Source organism: Diceros bicornis, chromosome X (assembly GCF_020826845.1).
Source record: "Diceros bicornis minor isolate mBicDic1 chromosome X, mDicBic1.mat.cur, whole genome shotgun sequence".
NCBI classification, from domain to species: Eukaryota; Metazoa; Chordata; class Mammalia; order Perissodactyla; family Rhinocerotidae; genus Diceros; species Diceros bicornis.
The window spans coordinates 77,790,533-77,811,555 of NC_080781.1; the positions used below are offsets into that span (position 1 = coordinate 77,790,533).

A 21,023-nucleotide genomic window follows, 5' to 3' on the forward strand; every position below is an offset into this window, starting at 1 on the left:
TAGTCTCTCTGAACTTCAGTTTCCTCCTCTTTAAAATATGCTAATAATACCTTCCTCACAAAACTGTTGTAAAGAACAAATATGAGTCTATGTGTAAAGTTTCTAGCATGGGGTTAGATGTTTGGTAAATGCCAGCTTTCTTCTCCATTTTGTTCATTAAACAAATATGTACTAAGCACCTATGTGCCAGATACCACTTTATGCACTGGAAATACACTGATGCACAAAGCCAATATGGTCATTGCCCTCATGAAGCTAGAGTATAGTGGGAGAGACAGACATTAAATTATATCTATCTACCTGCCTAGAGAAAAAGGTGTTATAAGCACTGTAAAGAAAAACCACAGGCTGCTTTGAGAGAGTATGACAGGGTATCTAATTTGTTAGGTTTTCTTATAATGTGGAAAGGTAGGTACCTTCCTCGGGAAGTGACAATTGTACTGAGTAGATGTTGGCCAGGCAAATAGTGAAGGCAAAGGCAAAAGGAATGCCGTATTGCTTTAATCTGAAGCACATTTTTTCTTCCTTCCACCTGAAGGTAGAAAAATATAGGAAAGTGTGTGTGTGTGTCAAGAGAAATAATAAAGGAGAATTGCCCACTGCCTTATGTAAACAGAAGGTATCACTTCTGAACTCTGCACACATGAGAACTTATTTCAAAGTTCATCTGTAATGAGCCTATAGGAATTTACTTAACTAAACATCTACAGTACCATAACATTCAGATAAAAAACCATGTATATATAGAAAGATAGATATAGATATAGATCTTGTAGGAAAAAAACCTTCTTGAATGCTCAAGTACTTTTAAAATTTTTTATTATCAAACTGTAAGTTTTCTTGACAATGCATCAATGTCATAAAACTTGCAATAATAAAACTGTTCTTCACAGTGCAGTCAATTCATTCTTGAATCATTTTATTGAAGACCTCACCAAATACATGATCCATTGCTAGGCAATGCCTTAAATTTCAATGTATAATTTTTTTAAAATTGTGAACTGCCTGGTCAAGGTACTTAGTAAATGCTGAAGGGAAAGAATTACCTGACCAATGATGTAGCTTAGGAGATTCAAGTATGCTTCACTCATTGTAACCCTGCGTTACTTCTGGTCCAGAAGATCTCTTCAGGGACAAAAAAAAAGCTATTAGGTCTGTTTCAATACAGACCCAGGAAACCCTAAATAATCTCAAAGGTCCCAGAATTGACTAGCTTCCCAAGAGTTAATCTGAGGATCAATCCATGACTATAATAGATTTCAGGCTCTCCCTCTCCTTCATTATCTCCAATCCATCACCAAAGGAGCCCATCATTCCTTTGAATTTTCTATCTGTCACATCTCCCCATCCTGCATCACCTCAGCCTGGATCAATGCAGTGCCTTCTCATTTGGTCTCCCTAGCTTCAGGCTTTACCCCTCTAGTCTACCTTTCCCATGTATCCAAGTTATTCATTATTTTATGTGTTATTCACATATATAGCATTAGGTTTCTGGAATTGTTCTGAACATTATAAACATATTAATTCATTTAATATTCCCAATAATCCTATGATATAGGTAATACTGTTATCCTCATTTTACAGATGAGGACCCTGAGGCACAAGAGAGGTTAAGTAATTTGCCCAAGGTCACAGTTAGTAAATGGTAGAACTGAGATTTAAACTTAGGCAGCCTAGCACCAGGGTCTATGCTTTTAACCCCTATCCTATACTGCTGCTCTCAGCATAATGACACACCCTCCTGCTACTCTGGCCTTGCTGATTTTCTTTTCTGTGAATTCCTCCAGCACTTACAAACTACACCACTTTCATACTTGCTTTTTATGTTATTGCTTTATGCTTATTGATTTGGACAACCCAACCAGTGTATAAAATTTTCAAGGAGCAGCAACCACGTATTATCCGAGTTCTGTAGCCCTCAGAACACCTAGCACATGGCTAGGTACCTAATAAATTGCCCAAGACTTGAACAAACCTCCAGGAGTCGAAATATCCAATGATGGCCTTTATCCTTTTCATTACAGGTTTTACCCTCCTGTTTTGGTTAAGCCAGTAAATACCTTTACAGGAAACTTAGCATAGTTAAAATGACTCATGAATCAAAGTTCAAAGTTGTTCTGAAACAAGTGGAAAACTGATTCAAGGAGTATTTTAATTTATCAACTCAACTTCCTCAAAGTCTGCCATTTTATATTTCTTTAGTGAGGTATTTTAGAAAAAGGAGAGGATAAAAATAAAATAAAAAGCTTATTAATTTTTGTTACTAACTTGCTGATTCAGATTCCTATATAGTTGAGTGTGATTTAGAGCCAAAAGACTTGCATCCTAGTCCCAGCTCTAAATTTTTACTAGTTATATAACTTTGAGAGGTTATTCAATCTCTCTGAGTCCTGCTCCTCACCCATCTCACCCCACATCTGCTTTCTCATCTATAAATTGGGAACAATATTTGCATTACCTTAAAGATGGTTTTGAGGATCAAAGAAGATAATGCATCTGAAAGTACTTTTTAAACTAAAGCATTATACAAATGTAGGTTTTATTATTATTCATAGTACCAGGTCTGAGAACAAAGAAATGTTAGTTTAGATTTTAGATTAGCCCCTAATCTAAACTGTAGGACCTGGGTGAAGGCATTAATTTCTCTGAACCTCATTATCACCATTTGTAAAACGAAGCAGCTTACAGTTTTAACATTTTGTGATCTAATGACGTTAATTTCCTCCATATCCTGTTGGCAAATAATAAAAGATCTAGTACTAAAAAAAACCTGAATTGTTACTGAATGTTTCAACCCAAATGATTACCATGCCATGAAGTAAGTTATTTTATATCATTGCTTTGTGTTGCCACTTAGTTGTTACATAACTCTTCTGCATTAATAAATTAATTCCTCTTGCTTTTTATAATTATAAATGACAACAGATCAAATACTATACATATATTACCTTATATGTAAAAGAGCAAGTTACTCTCTTTGCATTATTCAAAAATAAACTGCAATAAATACATATTTTAGGGAGCTCTTGGAGTAAATAAAATAAAAGAATTTTGCACCAGGAGCAGAAAATTTCTTCTGTGCTCAGAATTAAAGCTCCAAAAGTATACCACCTCCAATTAATGAGTATTCTATTCCAGTAATAATAACATAAAACTTCTACAAATATATATGCGTGTATACGTGTATGTGTATCTGTACACACACATACACAGACGCACACTTTTAAGTTTTATGCAAATAGAAAATTTCAAGACAGAAGTCTTTAAGGCACATTAAACAAAAAGTGAGAAATGTTTGACTCATAAGAAAGAGAAAGCACAAACGGAGGAGAATGTAGAAATTTAGAGATTAGATTGAAGAAAGGGGAAAAGCATTCATTCATAAAACATTTATTGATCACCTACTATTTGCCAAGCAGATATTATGTCAGGCTCTGAGGAAACAAAGATGAATAAGATAAATTTCTGCTCTCAAAGGTTTCAATATTGTTGGGGAGACAGACAGATAGATAGGTAGGTAGGTAGGTAGGTAGGTAGATAGATAGATAGATAGATAGATAGATAGATAGATAGATAGATAGATTACAAGTCAATGTAAGTGCTGTGCTTGAGATATGCAGAGAATGCCAAAGAAGCAGGCAAAAAGAACATCTCTCTCAAACTGAAGGGTCAAGTAAAGCTTTTTGGAGGAGATGACAGTCTGAGCTAAGTTATAAGTGAGAAATAAGAGTTATTCATATTACAGGAGAGTGGGGTGTATTCCAGGTAGTGGAAGAAGCTTTTATGAAAGTCTGGAGATAAAAAGCAAGGAGGATTCTAAAGATCTGCAACTCGTTCAATGTTTAGAGGGTGAGAGAAGGAGCAGCAATAGATGAAACTGAAGAGGTAGACGGGAGCCAGATCTTGAAAGAATTTGGTACAACTTGGTAAGGAGTTTGTCTTTATCCTGAAGTGATTGAGAGTCACTGAAGGAACTGACGCAGAATAGTGACATGATAAGTTTTATGTTTTAGAGATAAATCTAGTGAAAAGGGGAAAGAGCCAAAAACAGTTGAGAGGTTGTTACTTTAATCTAAATTTTTTTAATTCAGGTTCTGAAATAAATCCATGGAGGTAGGGAAGAAAAAGCGACACATTCAAGAATTATTTAGGGGGTAGAAGTGAGAGGACTTGGTGACTGATTACATGTGAGAATAGGAGAGATGGTAGGATATAGGAAAACCCCTAGATATTTGGCTTTAGTGAATAGATGGATGAGAGTGCAATTTTAAATGTATTTATTTTATTTATTTAGGGTGTTTGTGTGTGTGTGAGGAAGATCAGCCCTGAGCTAACACCCATGCCAATCCTCCTCTTTTTGCTGAGGAAGACTGGCCCTGAGCTAACATCCGTGCCCATCTTCCTCCACTTTATATGGGACACCGCCACAGCATGGCCTGACAAGCGGTGTGTCGGTGCGCGCCCGGAATCCGAACCCGGGCCGCCAGTAGCGGAGCGCGCGCACTTAACCACTACGCCACAGGGCCGGCCCCTAAGAGTGCAATTTAATGAAACATGGCATATAGGGAGGGGAAGGAACAGGTAGGGAGGCAAAATTATGAGTTCAGTCATATCAAATGTGAGGTATTGGGCCGGCCCCGTGGCTTAGCGGTTAAGTGCTTGCACTCCGCTACTGGCGGCCCGGGGTTCGGATCCCGGGTGCGCACCGACACACCGCTTATCCGGCCATGCTGAAGCCGCGTCCCACAAACAGCAACTAGAAGGATGTGCAACTATGACATACAACTATCTACAGGGGCTTTGGGGGAAAAAAAAGGAGGAGGAGGATTGGCAATAGATGTTAGCTCAGAGCTGGCCTTCCTCGGCAAAAAAGAGGAGGACTCAGCAGGATGTTAGCTCAGGGCTGATCTTCCTCAAAAAAAAAAAAAAATTTGAGGTATCTTTGAAATCTCCAAGCAGAGATGTTCAGTTAGCAGTTGGACATCTGGGCTTGAAATAGATTTAGAGATACTTTCAGAGAGATGGTAATTGAAAACACAATTACAGTGAGGTTACTTAACAGAGTACAAAAAGTGAGAAGGTTAGAACACCAATGATAGAGTTCTAAGAAGTACCAATGTATATGAACTCAATGGAAGAAGAGGAACACCTGAAGAAGACTAAAAAGAATTGTCTATAGAGGTATGGGGAAAGTCAGAAAGATAGTGACGTCACAGAAGCCAAGAGAGTAGAGAGTTTCCAGAAGGGAGTGGTCACCAGTGTCAAATGCTGCACATGTTCACAAGAGATAAATATTGAAAAGTACCCACAGGATTTAGCAACAAGCAGGTTATATATAACCTTATTGAGTACAGTTTCAATTTCAGTGGAATGAAGGAAATGGAACCAAGCTTCAGTAGGTTGAGGAGTGAATAAGAAGTGAAGGAGTAGAAGCAATGAATGAATATTACTCTTCCAAGTAGCTGTGCTATGAAGCAGAAGAGAGAAATAGTGATAACTGAAGGGACAATGAGCTTGATGGAAGTCTCTCTCTTCTTTCTCCCTCCCTTCCTCCCTTCTTGCCTCCCTCTCTGAAAAGACTTGACTATGTTTAAATGTTGATAGGAGGGAGCCAACAGAAAGGAAAAGGTTGAAGATTCAAGAGAGAGGGGATAGTAAAGGAAAATGGACCATAAGGAAGCAGAAGAGGAAGGGATCTGGAAAACAAATGGGAGGAGGGTTTGTTAAGAATGGGAAATACTCTTCCAATGAGATAGGAATGAAGGAGTTAAGGATGGAAGCCAATGCAGAGAAGTTTATATGTGAAGGCCCAATGGCAAGGGCCAGGAATTTGAGAAGTTATCACATCATAATCTCAAGTTTACCCTGTGAAAACTGTTATTTAGGGTGGTGAAAGTCTGCAATAGTAGGTGAAAGTAATGATTGAAGGAGATGGCTAGGGTTAAGAATTATTCCTGGTTTGTCTGATGCTAGAGGCCATGAATGTGTCATGCTCTTCAGATCTACTATTCTTATATCCCATTTCCAATCCATCTGGAAATTCTGTCAGCTTTATCTTCAAAATACACCCTAAATCCAACCACTTTTCTATACCTCCACTGCCACCACCCTAGTCTGAGCCACCAGCATCTCTCTCTTTGATTATTATAATAGCTTTGTCCTCCTCACCCTCCTCCTCAGCTTCTTTCAAGGGTTTCTCTTTGTCTCTGGTTTTTAGCAATTTGAATATGACATACTTAGAAGTTGAGTTTTTTGTATGTATCTTACTTAATGTTCTCTGAGATTCCTGATCTGTGGTTTTGTGTGTGTCATTAATTTTGGAAAATTCTCAGCCATTATTCAAATATTTCTTCTCCTCCTTTCTCTCTTTCTTCTTTCGGCATTCCCATTACACATATGTTACACCTTTTGTAATTGTCCCACAGTTCTTCAGTATTCTGTTCTGAGGTGTTTTTTTTTCATTCTTTTTTCTCTTTGCATTTCAGTCTGGAAAGTTTCTATTGACATTTTTTCCATCTCAGACTCTTTCCTCAGCCATGTCTAGTCAGCTAACAAGCCTATTAAAGGAATTCTTCATTTCTGCTACAGTGTTTTGGTTTCTAGCATTTCATTTTAACACTATCTTAGAGTGTCCATCTCTCTGCTTACATTACCCATCTATTCTTGCATCTTGTCCACTTTTTTCTATTAGAAGCTATAGCATATTAATCATGATTCTTTTAAATTCCCAATCTGATAATTCCAAAATCTCTTCCATATCTGAGTCTCGTTCTGATGCTTAGTTTGTCTTTTCAGACTGGTTTTTTCCCTGCCTTTTAGCATGCCTTATAATTTTTTGTTGAAAACCAGATATGATGTATCAGGTAGAAGGAACTAAGGTAAATAGACCTTTAATGTAAGGTATTATGTTTATCCAGAGTTAGGGTCTATTTACTGTTTGCTGTAGTTGTGGTGTCAGTGGCTACAATGTCCTCTAGTGTCCTTTTTGTTTTTGTTTTTTTGCTGATGAAGATTCACCCTGAGCTAACATCTGTCACCAATCTTCCTCTATTTTGTATGTGGGTCACCACCACGGCATGGCTGCTGACAAGTGGTGTAGGTCCATGCCTGGGAACCGAACCCAGGCCACTGAAGCAGAACACGCCAAACTTAACCACTAGGCCACCAGGACGGCCCCTCTAGTGTCCTTGTTATTGCCTCCCCTATTGTCTTTGGATTTTCCTAGAGACTCCTTAAATAGAGTCTCGTCTTGCAGCTCTCTCAGTTGTAATCCACTATTATTTTACTGCAAGCTCTGTTGATGTGGCAGTAAGGTATTTGGGAAGAGAAGCGTTGTATAATCTTGTGATTATACCTCATTTTGTTAATGGGCCTGAGTCTTTGGGCTGTGACCTTCAGAGGCATTTCTTAGCCCTTTTTCACCCCTTATATCTGAAAAATGAAGACTAAAGGGGGCTAGAGTTAATTGCCCTTCCTCTAAGTCAGATAAGGCTCTGGTAAAGTAGTTTCCCTTGAGGGCAGGAGGCTTTTGTTACTGAGAACAGAACGCTCTGGCCATTTCAAAGTGGTTAGTTTCCTCTGGTCACGTTTCAATATGCTTACTTTTCCCCTCTCCCTGCCCAAAGCATGAGGGATTTTCCTCTGATCTTCACTATGAGAACCTGGTGGTACTCCTGGAGATAAAATTAATAAAAGTGTGCCTCCACTAAGACTGGGCCTGAGGAGTTTTTTAACTTTCAAGCTGGTCCATGTTCAGCCTCCAGCAATTCTTCAATTACCATTTAAGTGTCCTTACCAGTTATTGGCTCCAGTGGCTTCTGTTCCAAGTAAGCTGATCTGGACTATTATTCTCTATGCTCATCTGCCTCTACAGTTTGGGGGGCAGTGACTTGCCCTGTGACCTCAATTCTCTGATGAGTCTAAGAAAAATCACCGATCTTCAGTTTGTTCAGCTTTTTCCTTGTTGTAAAGATGGAGCGACGACTTCCAAGCTCTTCATATGTTGGAGCTGAAACCAGAAAGCTGTAATTAGCTTTCTACTGCCCCCCTGCTTCTACCCTTTCCCCTAGCAGTATTTTCTCCACACAGTGGTCAATGTGATCCTTTTAAAACATAAGTTATATAATGTCACCTTTTTTCCCTTGCCCAGAATGCTCTTCAGCTAGAAATTCACGTGACTCCCTCCCTCAATTCCTTCAAATCTCTGCTCAAATATCACCTGTCTTTAGGAAGCTTACCTTCTAATTGAGGGAGACAGAAATAATCAACAAATAAAATGTATAGAATATCAAGTGGGTATAAGTGTTGTACAGAAAAATAAAGCAGGAAAGGAGATTTGGGCGAGCTGGAGTTGTGGACGTGATGCAAATTTAAAATAGGGTGGCCAGGGAAGGCATCACTTAGAAGTTTACATTTGAGCAGAAACCTGAAAGAGTGAGAGAGTGAGACATTTGGAAATCTGGAGTTGGGGCATTGCAGGCTGAGGAAACAAGTACTTAGTCCCAGAGAACAAAAATGCCTAAAATTTTCAAATAACAGTAAGCAGGCTAGTATAGTGGTTTGAAGCTCAGTAACCAAGGAGGCAATCAGAAGGAGATATGGATAGATTATGTAGGATCTTTAGGCTATACTGAGACTGCAAGGAGCTGATTTAAGGGGAAAGATCAGAAGGTGGTTTGGAAATAAGTTTGAGACACCTATTACACAACCAAGTGGAAATGTCAGGTGGATTGTTGGATATATGAGTATGGAGTTTGGAGCGGAGATAGAAATGTTGGAGTCATTAGCCTGGGATGAGATGAGATCTCCTATGAAATGAGACAGAGAAGAGAAGAGGTTTGGATTTAAGCCAGGGCACTCCACGGTTTAGAAATTAACCGGCCAACAGAGATGACTCTGGAGTGGCCAGTAAAGTAAGAGGAAAAGCAAAAGAGAGGGATGTCCTGGAACCCAAGTAAAGAAAGTGTTTCAAGAAATAGAGTGAGCAACTGTGTCAAATAGGTAAGATTGGGTGATCATGTAACTTGTCCAAAATGGGACACTTTTGAGAGTGAAAGAGAACACTATTAATAATTATGTGGTGAGAACAGGCAAAAACTAAGACTTTCTTTGGCAAACTATGACATCTGGTCACCAAGATAGGTCATGTAAGATGAGGACTGAGAATTGATTATTGGATTTAACATCATGGTGATCATTGGTGAGCATGACAGGAGCAGTTTTAGTGGAATGGTGAAAAGAAAATTTGATTGAAGTGGATTTAAGACAGAATGTGGAAGAAGAATTGAACTTAAGTCTAGACATCTCCTTTGAGGAGTTTTGCTGTTAATGAGAGTAAAGGAAAATAGCTGGAGGAAGACGTGGGGTCAAGGAATTTTTGTTTTTGAGACGCATGACATGAGAGCATGTTTGTTGATAGGAATGATCCGATGGAGAACCAAAAATTCTAATGCAGAAGAGTGAAGGAAGAATTGCTTAGCAAAAGTCCTTAAGTAGGCAAGAGGAGATAAGGACCAATGTATAAATTATCATTATCATTAAAAATGTTGTTACTTTTATTATTATTTTTATTCCTTTCAGTACAAATGTTCAAATGCCCTTTGGCTTGCCTGATTCACATGAATCTGTTTCTACTGTTACATTTGGAATTTTCTAGCCCTTTGCTAACCACCATCATAACCAGCCTTTCCTTTTGATAAATTATAGCTTGGAGACCAGATGGAATCTTAATCTTACCAAAGAATAAGAGTCCCTCACTGTATAGGATGATGTTTTTAAAAGGAGAGGAGCCTAGAATTTATGATAATGGCTAATACTTTAATAGCATCTACTATATGCCAAGCACTGTTCTAAACATTTTACATATATCAACTCATTTCATTATTACAATAACCCAATGAGGCAGATGCTACTGTTATTCCCATTTTACAGATGTGGAAACAGAGATACACAGCAAGTAAATGGGGGAGCCATGTTATGGGCTCCATAGTCTATGCACTTAACCCCACCACAATGTTCTTCCTGTCTTCAGAACAAGAATTCATTCAAAGCCCTGGTGAAGATCTCAAGGTTTAGACTAAACTGAGCTCAGTTTAGTCTCCAAAGAAAAGAAAGAAAGCTAAATTCCTTATTATAGTGTCCTGGCCTATCCTCATAAATCTCAGACAGACCTCTCAGATTTGTTTCATTTTCTTATGGCTCATTATTTATGGATTTGCCTTTGTCCATAAACATGTAAAGAGAAGTCATATATGCCTTTCTGAAAGTAAGGGATCTGACTTTAATTTACATTAAACTTGTTAAACCTTTCTATGAGCAACCCTGACTCCCCTTTTTAAAATAACTTTGTATTGAAGTGTTACATTCATAAAAATACATAAATCATAAGTGCACAGCTTGATAAATTTTCACAAAGTGAGCACACCCATGTAACTAGTAACCAGACCAAGAAACAGAGTATTATCAGCACCCCAGGATCCCCCTCTTGCCAACTCTCAATCACTACTCTCCCAAAGGTAACCACTATTGGCTTTATGTTTTTGAAGTTAAATCCAACCCACCTTTTAAATTCACTCCTACTCCCATTAACAGTCTATATATTTGTTGCCTGATTTTGATGTTCTTTCCAACTCATTCAAGGATGAAAGCTAAAATTATATCATGTCCTATTCACCTAAATGAGCACTTTTTCGTTCTTCTGAGTTTTTGTTTGAACCACATTTATGTCATAAAATTATAAATAGTAACAATAGTTCTCACTACTCAAGCACTTATTACGTGCCAAATAAGTGCTGTGTTATTTTTTAATCCTCATAGCAAGGCTATAAGGAAGGTACTATTATTATCATCTGTTCTTTTCAAAAGAGGAGACCGAGGCTCAGAGAGGTTAGTTAACTTTCCCAAGGTCACACAGGTAGCAAATGGCACAACTGGGGTAAATTTTTTGTGCTTTTGAAATAGTATGTTTGACCATATCTAGATCAAGCTGACATACCCCAATTCACATAAATGAGCTCTTGTTATTATAAGATTACTTTTACTGAATTATTTACGTATACTTTATTCACATCTAATTATACTTTAATTGCTGGCCACACTCAATTCTCCATTATACAATTATTTCAAAATTTAGGATCCATTATAGGCCTTCTTGGATTTAATTACATCCTGTTTAATGCATCAGAATAACAGGTTTGTAGCCATTACCCTCAATGCATTAGAATACAGAATATTTGCACTTGTTGTTGTTAGTGCTGTCAAGTCAATTCCAACTCCTAGTCACCCTGTGTACAGCAGAGCAGAACTCTGCCCAGTGTTTTTGCACCATCCTCTCACCTTCCTGCGCTATATCAGACAGTGGTCTGCTGCTATTCATAGGGTTTTCACGGCCAATTTTTTTGGCAGTGGGTGACCAGGTCCTTCTTCCTAGTCTATCTTAGTCTGGAAGCTCTGCTGAAACCTGTCCACCATGGGTTACCCTGCTAGTATTTGAAATATCGGTGGCATAGCTTTCAGCAATATGCAGCCACCACAGTATGACAACCAACAGATGGGTAGTGTGGTTCCCTGACGGGGAAATGAACCTGGGCCATGGCAGTGAGAGCACTGAATCTTAACTACTAGGCCACCAGGGCTGGCAATATTTACCTTATATCTCTAAAATTCTTTAAAAGTCACTTTAATTGATCCATATTATTGTTCTTTTTCATTAACATGGTGTATCAGTTAGAATACTTTTGGCTGCAAGTAAAAGAACACCCAACTAAACACAGTTTAAATAGTAGAAGTTTATTAATAAATCTCGTATAAAAAAGGTCTGAAGTTAGGCAACCTCAGGCTTGATTTAGTAGTTCAATAAGGTCATCAAGGACCTAGGCTGTTTCCATGTTTACACGCTGCAGCCTCTAGTGTGTTAGGATGGCTCTACCCATGGTTGCAAGATGACTGCAGCCATTCCAAGCATCACATGCTGGTACAGCTGTATGCAAAGAAGGAAGAGAGGGGGCTGCAAGAGATGGCAGCCCTTTTCTTTTTATCAGGGAGGAAAATTTTCTGAGAAGCCCCAGCAGACTTCTCTTTATGTCTCATTGGTTAGAATTGTGCCACATGGCCACACCCAGCTGCAAGGTAGGCTGAGATAGCACTAACTAGCACTTTCAGCCTTTGTTGGGGGAAGAAAGGCTTTTGCTTACATAGAAGAAGGTGTTTGTTGGGCTGGGGAGGGAGAATGTATTGTCGGATTTGCAACCACCATTGTGTGCCTCACATACATAATTTATAGTTAACCTTAATATCTTAGAAAGGATAGAAATGAAGAAGGAAGATATTATCTACTCCCATAGTAAATCAGATATGTTAGCTGAAATGTTTCCTTCCCACAACTTGTCTGCCACTGTGCTTCTGAATACTCACCATATGACAGGACTTTCTAAGTGGGCCACAGTGAATTTGTTCCATAGTGGCTAGAAATTTCAGGAGAGTAGATTTCAGTTTAATAAAAGAAAGAATATTTCTGACAGAGCTGGCTGCTTCCAGAGGGTCTGAGTTACCTGTCACCAGAATGTTTAAGCAGAGCACTTTAGTGACAATAGTAATCTATAAATTCTGAACCAAAGGAAACTGAGATTCTTATCAAATGCCAGGGTAATTTTGTAGAGGGGATTCAGGCAGTGGTTACGTGGAGAGTTAGACTCTATTTTCTGTAGTTCATAACCCTTTGTATCTTATTTCTTACTAAACACTCAAATAAGGACTTGCTTCTCATGGTAATAGAAATAAACAGAAATGTTTCATTTTTTAAAAATGGGTATATATATTCTCATAATACTGTACTAATACCATTAAGTACATATTTCACTACTATAAGTATTGTAAAACAAGAAGATTATTTTTAAATGAGATAGAATTATTGAAAACAAGTAAATTATACTGGGTCACGGTAGGCTGTGTAGATAAAAAGTTGTATGTATTAACAGGTGGCATGAAGATTCAACCTGGAACTCTCATGAAACTACCATTTTATTGGTTACCAGAAAGAAGGAGTGGAGAATAAAGTACAATAATGGATAAATTCCAGCAGGAAATAGTACATAAAATATACTTGCCAGTTGGTAGGGTAAATAGTAGATTTTGAGATGCACAGGGGGTACAAGGTTAACAACTTATCAAAATGACCTAGATGGAAAACATATGGTAGATAATATTAGCAGAATGTGAACTGACATCCTGACAAATGTGGACTTGAGGAGAGAGAGAGAGAATGAATGAAAGAGAGAGAATTCTAACGAAAGCCTGGTGTACAGCTGGATTCCATCTGTGTCTGTTGTCCTGCCTAATACTTCCTTCCCTGCTCCTCTTTATTTTCTCTTCCTGGCAACTCTCCTTACTTCTATTTCTCTCTTTCTGTCCTCTTCCACTCCTTTTTTTTTTCTTACTCTTTTTTCATCTCTTCTCCTTGCCAATGATATTCAATGATGTTTTCAGATTATTGCTTAGCAGTCCCAGTGGCTGTAAAGTCCAAGATCTCCGATTTTGAACAGGGTTGAAAACTGCATTCTTAGCAGCATATTTCAAGCATGAGGTGTTTTTTTTGGGGGGGAGGGGTGCAAATGATAAAACATTATGAAACCTAGCGCAAAGATAAACAAATGTTCTTGTAAGTAACAAACAGCTGTGACTAAACTCAAGCAGTATTACAACTCATCGACAAGTCATGTATGTTCTTCACATAGGAACTGTAGACATAGAGAACCAACTGTACAACCAAAACGTTAACTAGTAATTTACACAGGCTGGAAGGAAAAAGTTCAAAATCCATGCTCACTTATCTCTTATATAAACCACTCACAATCTATTCGCTGATCGCCTCTCATAATTGCTGTAGTCTTTAAGTGCAGTTGTTAGGGCTGCTTGTGTTTCTACCTCACTCTCATGATGGTGGATTGCATGTTTATATTGACTCGAATTCTGCTCATCTCCTGCTGTTTTCTGACTGTACATTGCGCACAACGTAAGAAAATTTTAAATTGTTTTATTTCCATAGGTTGAAGATGTAAAGAATTAATTAGATTTTAATTAGAGAGGGAATCAAGGCTGCAGTAGTTAGCTTAAGGGACTAGACAGGATTCCAAGCAAAGTTTTGTTGTTAAAAATTCACAAACCTGAAAGTATCTGATTTTTTTAAGTGTTTATTTTTAGAAGGGACAAATAATTGTTTTCTCTTGAAGCTAACATGTTTGTCTCTGATCTCTGAGATAAATATAAAAAATTCTATGAACTACCAAGTAAAATTTTTACTTGTGTCAATATTAGTGTTTGTTTTAGGCTGCTTATATTTAACACTTTGTTTCTCATAATATATAAAGGTTGTACTGTATTTTTCAGAAAATTTTTGCTCTACAATATGTTCAATACAAACATGTACTTACTTGATATAATAAAAACCATGTGAATCTCTACAAAAGGAAAGAGATTTCCAAATAAATAAATTATATAATCATATCTGTGTATAAAACATGGCCTAGCAAGCCAAGAAGTACAATTCTTTCCCAAAACATTGCCTGTTGAAAGCAGGTATGACTTAAATTTCTCCAAGCAGCACCATTTGAGCCACTAGTCTGGTGAGGGATTTTTGCAATATTGGGTAGTTAGATGGTCAGTGGAGCATTTTGGTCAACTGAAGTTGTTTCTATACTCAAAGGTTAGAGTGAAACTGTTTTAAAGTACTGTATTGTGTTTTCACTTAAAAATTACATTATGTTTTCTGATGTCACTCTTTGATTTCTTTTAGAAATACGTTTATGTAGCAAAATCAGTGTGTCATATTTTACGCTAGGAAAAAAAATATGCTCTCGAAATGGCAAGCAGTTTTTCTTTGGATTCTATAGGTCTGGTCTTATCAGAGATATTTTCCCTTCTAGCCTGTCACCTCTAACTCCAAACAGATACTCAGAGGCCTGAGACTCGGGCAATCTGAAATCTCACTCTATAGAATCTCTTTGTGTTTAGGCTGGCAGAAGGTCAAAATGGTTCTCCCTTTCTTGGAATTACAGTTTTTGTGCATGTTTAGAGGTCTTGTGACTCCTAATAAATTTTCCTACTCACTGATTTTCAGACTCTAGAATACCTTTTCTCAGTCCAGATTGCTGGAAGGAATACTGCAGCCATATCGTTGGCAGAATGACTCTCCAAGGTAGCCTTAGAAATATCAAAAACTCATTAAGGATTGAGGCTGAGGTGCCTGCTACTCCCAGTAGCCTACTAGTACTATTAATCTATCTGTCTCAACCAGGGCACTTTGAGACTGAAGAGAGCAGTATAATAATTATTCCAGGACAACAGGCATAAAATGGAACTGTTCTAGCAAAGCAGGATATATGTTGACTTTATCTTTGGATATATTGTTTTGTCTTCCCTTTGCCAGAAATGATACTCAAATTTAGTCCAAAAGAACTTTATTTCAAATGTTAGATGTCCTTTGGGCTATAATGTTGTGCATTAACTGTTTTTTAAGCTATGCTGTGAAAATCATCAGGTACAAAATAATAGAATGAAATCATGTTTGTTGTTCATCTTGATTTTTGGAGACTGGTACTTGAAAATATGATATTTGAACATTCTCAAAGTACCACAAAGTTATTTTCATTTTCATATTTTAAGATTCTTTAACATAAATAGTTTTTATAACATGCAGAACTTCTCACATGTGTGTTAGCCAACTCTGAAACATTTGTTCTATATTGTTGAGGAATTTCTGAACGTTGTCATTTACAGCCAATTGTACATCTGTGACTGACTTTGATGATTGTCCAGGAAATATAACAGATTTTTGTCCAGAGAATATTGTTTGTACATGCAAAGATGGAGAGCCTTTTTGCAAGTAAGTGGTTATATATAATGCAAAAGCGGAGTAAGCACAACATGTTGTAACAAACGATTCACTTTGTTTTCATTTGTTTGCTGTATTCAATGATGCAATCTTGTTTTAAAATAATATTTTAATCATAAATGGCTCCTACACATACAGCACAGTTGTAGATTCACTAAAATATTTTAATATATTGTTTTAAAAACAATATAATAAAATTTAAAACATTGAGACGATTTATTTTAACTTTAAGAGATTAGCACCATTCAAAACTGCTTTCTCCCTACTTCTAACTTTGTCCCTTACAGTCTGTTTTCAATACAGTAGAAAACAGAGTGATCTTTTTAAAACAACCTAGATCATGTCACTCCTCTTCTCAAAACCCTGTAATTGTTTCTCATTTCACTCAATGTAAAAGTCAAAGTCCTTACAATCATCTATAAGGTCTTTTGTGTCCAGTCTCCTTTCCTCTTTGGCCTTAGCTTCTCCCGTACTCCTCTAACTCTCTGTGCTTCGGCCACACTGATTTCCTTGTGCTTCTCAAACATGCAGGCACCCTCTCTCCTGTTTTAGAGCCTTTGTACTTGCTGTTTCTGCTGCTTGGAATGCTCTTCTCCCAAAACGTCCTATGGCTAACTCCCTCATCTCCTTCAGTCTTTCTTCAAATGTTACCTTCTCAATGAGGCCTGCCTTTTTACTACCCTATTATATCACTGCAACCTGTCCCACTATCCTGCCCCCCACATTGCCAATCCCCCTTACCCTGCTCTACTTTTTCTTTTTTCCTTAGTACTTATCACCTTTAAACATTCTAGATAATTTACTTATTATGCTTATTTTTGTTGTCTGTCTTCCTCTACTACATTTTAAGCTACTTGAGGGCATAGATATTTGTTTCATTCAGTGATCTATCTAAAATGCCTGGAACAGTACTTGGCACATAGTAGGCACCCAATAAATGTTGTTGAATAAATGAATGAAATGTTATTGTTTAATAGATAATTCCTTTGTGATTCATTCCTAAGCTAAACAACAACTATACTCTTGCAAAAGCCTTTTTTTCTAGGAAGAAATCCAAGATATATTTTTCAAATATATTTTGACATCCTTAAATGAATGACATTATGTTACATATTAGAAGCCATGTCTTATTGAGTAGATTACTACTTATTTGAAGCTGGTAGATACATTTTCCTACAGAATTCTAGACTATCAGAGCTAGAAAAGATTATAATAATCATTTAATCAATCCCTTCATGTCACCCATGACAGTACTCTTTAATATACTGGAACAATACAAACCAGGAGTAGTTTACTTAGGATCTGAAGTTTACTATTCAACTGGGTAATCCTTTATCAGTTCTACAGGAGATAATGAAGCAATCTCTAAAGATACTACATGAACTAACCTCCCCATTAGTCATGCCCATGGAGGATGGTGAGAAGTCATATTATTCCTCTCCACAAACCCATAGACATTTCCATATGGGTGTATGCCACGCCAGTTCAGTCTATGCCCCAGAGAATCACATTCAAGTTATTTGGCAGAGTGTTAAGGCTTTATAAAAACAATAGAAGTTCGTATATGAGTCATTTATTTCTATAAAAATAGAAGAGGAAAATCTGGAGCCATGGGAAAGATGGGACAGGCCGATTTTGCTAGCAGACAGTCTATCCTCACCTTATGTTTCTTCCTGTATTTGATGCAGAGCGGCAGAGTCCCTCTGTTAACCTGCATTCATTGCTGTAGGAATGGGTAGGGGGAACGCCCAGACTGAAGTTACAGAATTGGTAGACTAGGTTCCTTCGAACTATTTTTATAGCACTGATAGAACTAAAGTAGCCAGAGTGAATAGAGGTATGAGAGTGGGCAAAATGTGGATAGTTTTAAAAGCAGTCTTGAGACAGCCCTTCTGGGTGAGCCTTTTTGTTTTTTCCATTTGTAACTAAGTGCCACATCCTCATTAGCTAATGGTTGGGAAATCCTGACAGCTTTCTGTATGCTGACTCAATGTGTTCAAACCTGTAGGTTTTAGAGTGTTTGCTTAAGTGGAAAATGAGACAACATAAATCTCTTGAGGGTCTTAAAGGGAAACCTCATGGTTGAGTAACAATGAAAGCTTTGATTCATTCAAGGGAGACAATTTGGGTTTTTTTTGTTTTCTAATTTGTGAGCTTTTTCTATTTCTACTATCTCTATCTAGATGTCCAAATTTCAGAGGTCAGTGGGGAAATTATTGGTACATGGGGGCCAAATGTGACCAACTCTGGAATACTGTGGACCTGATTTTAGTAGCAGCGTTGCCTGGAATAGGACTGGCTTTAATTGTTGGCGTAACAATCCAGACTATCCACTATTGTAAAAAGAAGTCGAAGAAGAATATAAACGATCACCGGTAAGAAATTTCTAAGTACCTCTGAGAATGATGGGAAATCTCTTGTGAGATCAGCAAATGACTCAAGAAATAATGGATATCATTTATCATGCACATAGCTGGTATGTTCTCTTTCATATTCATCAACATTTAATTAAATTCGAACAAAAGTCTGGATAACCAAATACATTTTGTTCAGGATTTGGATATAGCAAAAACTGGAAAGCCCCTTCCCCAGATAAAAGCCAAGTGTAATTCATTAAAAACTTGTCCTACTTCAGTGCCTTCCTTCCACCAAGGTGGCATCTGTTTGAACCATACTGTCCTAAGGGTGTGGGGCAGGGGTGAGAGGGCTGCTGTACCAGTATCTCCTATTTACCCCCAACCCCCAGCAACAACGCCAGAGAAATGGAAAGAGGAATCCAATAGACTTGACTGTAATCTGACTCTGTTTGGGTAAATTTCTTCACCTTACTGGGCTTTGATTTCCTCATCTATAAAACAGAGATTGTTATAATCTGGCCTACCTACCTCACATAGATGGTGAGAATGACGATGAAAGCAACAATCGTTTACTGAGGGTTTATTATGTGTGTCAGGCTGGATTACAAACATTTCATACCTATCAGTTCATTTAATCCTCACAAGAACTCTATAAAGTAGAGATGAGATTACTGAGGCACAGAGAGATCAAATAATTTGACTGAGGTTACAGGGCTAAATCTGTACCCAGGTAATCTGGCTCCCAGGCCTAAACTCTTAACCTCCATGCTATACTAATGGAATCTCATGAGATAAAACAGTGCTTTGAAAGCTGTGAAGCCCTGCTGCATGCTCTTTATTTCTTTGTTTAAAAGCAAACAGTAGCCTTTATACTTTGCACTGCTTCTGAATGATAGAAATATGAGGCGTGAATACCAGTAGGGTAAAATCTCATCAATTTTATATCAGTTAATTCAAATTAGCATCTACTTTGAAGTATCATTCTCCAGCGTCAAGATAATGCTACCCTCTATGCAATATGAGGATAGTTTGAAATATTACATTAAAATTGGAATTGGCTGGTACTGTGAGCCTCACACTTTTAAGAACAGGCTTGCAAATTGCAATAAAATCAACAATTTGAGCAGTCTTAGATATTTGTCTCTGGGAGGGTGAGATAAACTCTCCAATCTTTTCGTTGTTTCAAAATCTTAATTTTTGTTTGTACCATCATTCCATACTCTTTGAAGTATCATGTGTTACACGTGTATATATACATAAAGTTAATGTTAACCAATATTAATTTTGTAAATTGAAATTAATGTGGAGAATTTCATATTACCACTTTATTTAGGTTGGAAGCCTCCTGAGATTTTAAAGAATCATTATAATTAGAAATCATACCTATAAACAAGTCACCTTTTAAGCTTTCTCCATAACTTTCCTACTCCAAAGCTTTCTAGAATACTGGATTTGTATTCCAATCCTCTCTCTTCTACTAATTGCCTATGACTTTGAGTGGATTACATGGCCCCAGTTTCCTCCATTATAAATGGGGAGTTGGGTAATACATATCCTACTTCTCCATAGTTGTGAAAATCAAATGAAATAATTAATGAAAAATTGCCTTGAGAAGCAAAGGCAAAACAAAAAGCTTGACTATAAATCAGGATAGTAGTAGCATTCAAAGCACTTGAGGTTACTTATAGGTTTTTCGGGTAAAGAATTAAGCTGCCTTATTTTCCTCCAGTTAAAATATAATCTAGTTTGACCTCCTTTTTTTCCCCTCTGCCATTCTCTGAATTGTGAATTGACAAAGTGATTTTGTACATACTCTGGGAGATTCCTTAGTGTAGTGGGAACAGTATGGACATAGAGCCAGACAGACTGGGGCTCAGCTCATATCCCTACCCTATAAATCACTGACTGTGTGGCCTTGGGGAATTTCCTTAAAATTTCTCAGCCTCAGGTTTCTCATCATCAAAATGGAGTTAATAATACCTATCTTGTAGGCTTTTTGTCAATATTCAAATAATATAATTTTTTGTAAAATAAACTGATATCTGAAATTTACTTTCAATTGCATCAAAAAATAAGATGAATTAATGGATGGAGAGATGACAGATATATGTTAAAGAAAGCATAGTAAAATGTTAATGATAAAATTGAGGTGGTAGATACATGGACATTCACTGTAAAATTCAACTGCTATATGTTTGAAAATTCTTATTAAAAATGTTGGGAAAAAATCAGATAATGTTACGTAAAACACTTTGAACATGGAAAACATTCAACAAAGCGTAGCCATTATTATTGCCTTCTCTTGGGTACATATAATAATAGAGTCTTAAGATGGGAGCACTCATTCTGTATTGTCAAAAATGAGTTTATCAAAAAGATGATTTATAGCCAATTAAACAAATGCTCTATGCTAACTATGTTTTGTTTTGTTTTAATTAATGTGCCAGAGAACAGAGGAGTTTATCAGGACTTCAACCTCAGCACAATTCTGCATATACTTTTGATACTGCTATGAGACATTCTCAACCTGATCAAGGCCAGGTAAATACTAAAACTCATTTGTCAGATAAACTAAGTTTACAGAAGACACCAAAAAGAGAAATGCCTTGGAGAAACAAACAAAAAAAAAACCTTGGGAGATTAAAAAAGTAGTCAGAGACAACAAAATGAAGTGTTTTCAGAAGATCAAATTGCACAAATATGGAATGGTTGATGACAGGTTATTTATCAGTAGAGTACAGGCTAGGCCTGAGGCAAATTACACTGGGAGTGCTCTCTAC

General features: G+C 37.3%; 1 long non-coding RNA gene across 1 annotated transcript in view; it reads right to left on the reverse strand.

Moving 5' to 3' along the window:
- Positions 1-1,009: 1,009 nt before the first annotated feature.
- LOC131401196 (uncharacterized) overlaps positions 1,010-21,023 on the reverse strand; it is a 74,565-nt gene continuing 54,551 nt past the window's right edge. The window contains exons 2-3 of the long non-coding RNA XR_009217585.1: positions 7,796-8,008; positions 1,010-1,125 (exon numbers count right to left, since the gene is read on the reverse strand). This is a non-coding gene — a long non-coding RNA (uncharacterized LOC131401196). The remainder of the gene's footprint in view (positions 1,126-7,795; positions 8,009-21,023) is intronic.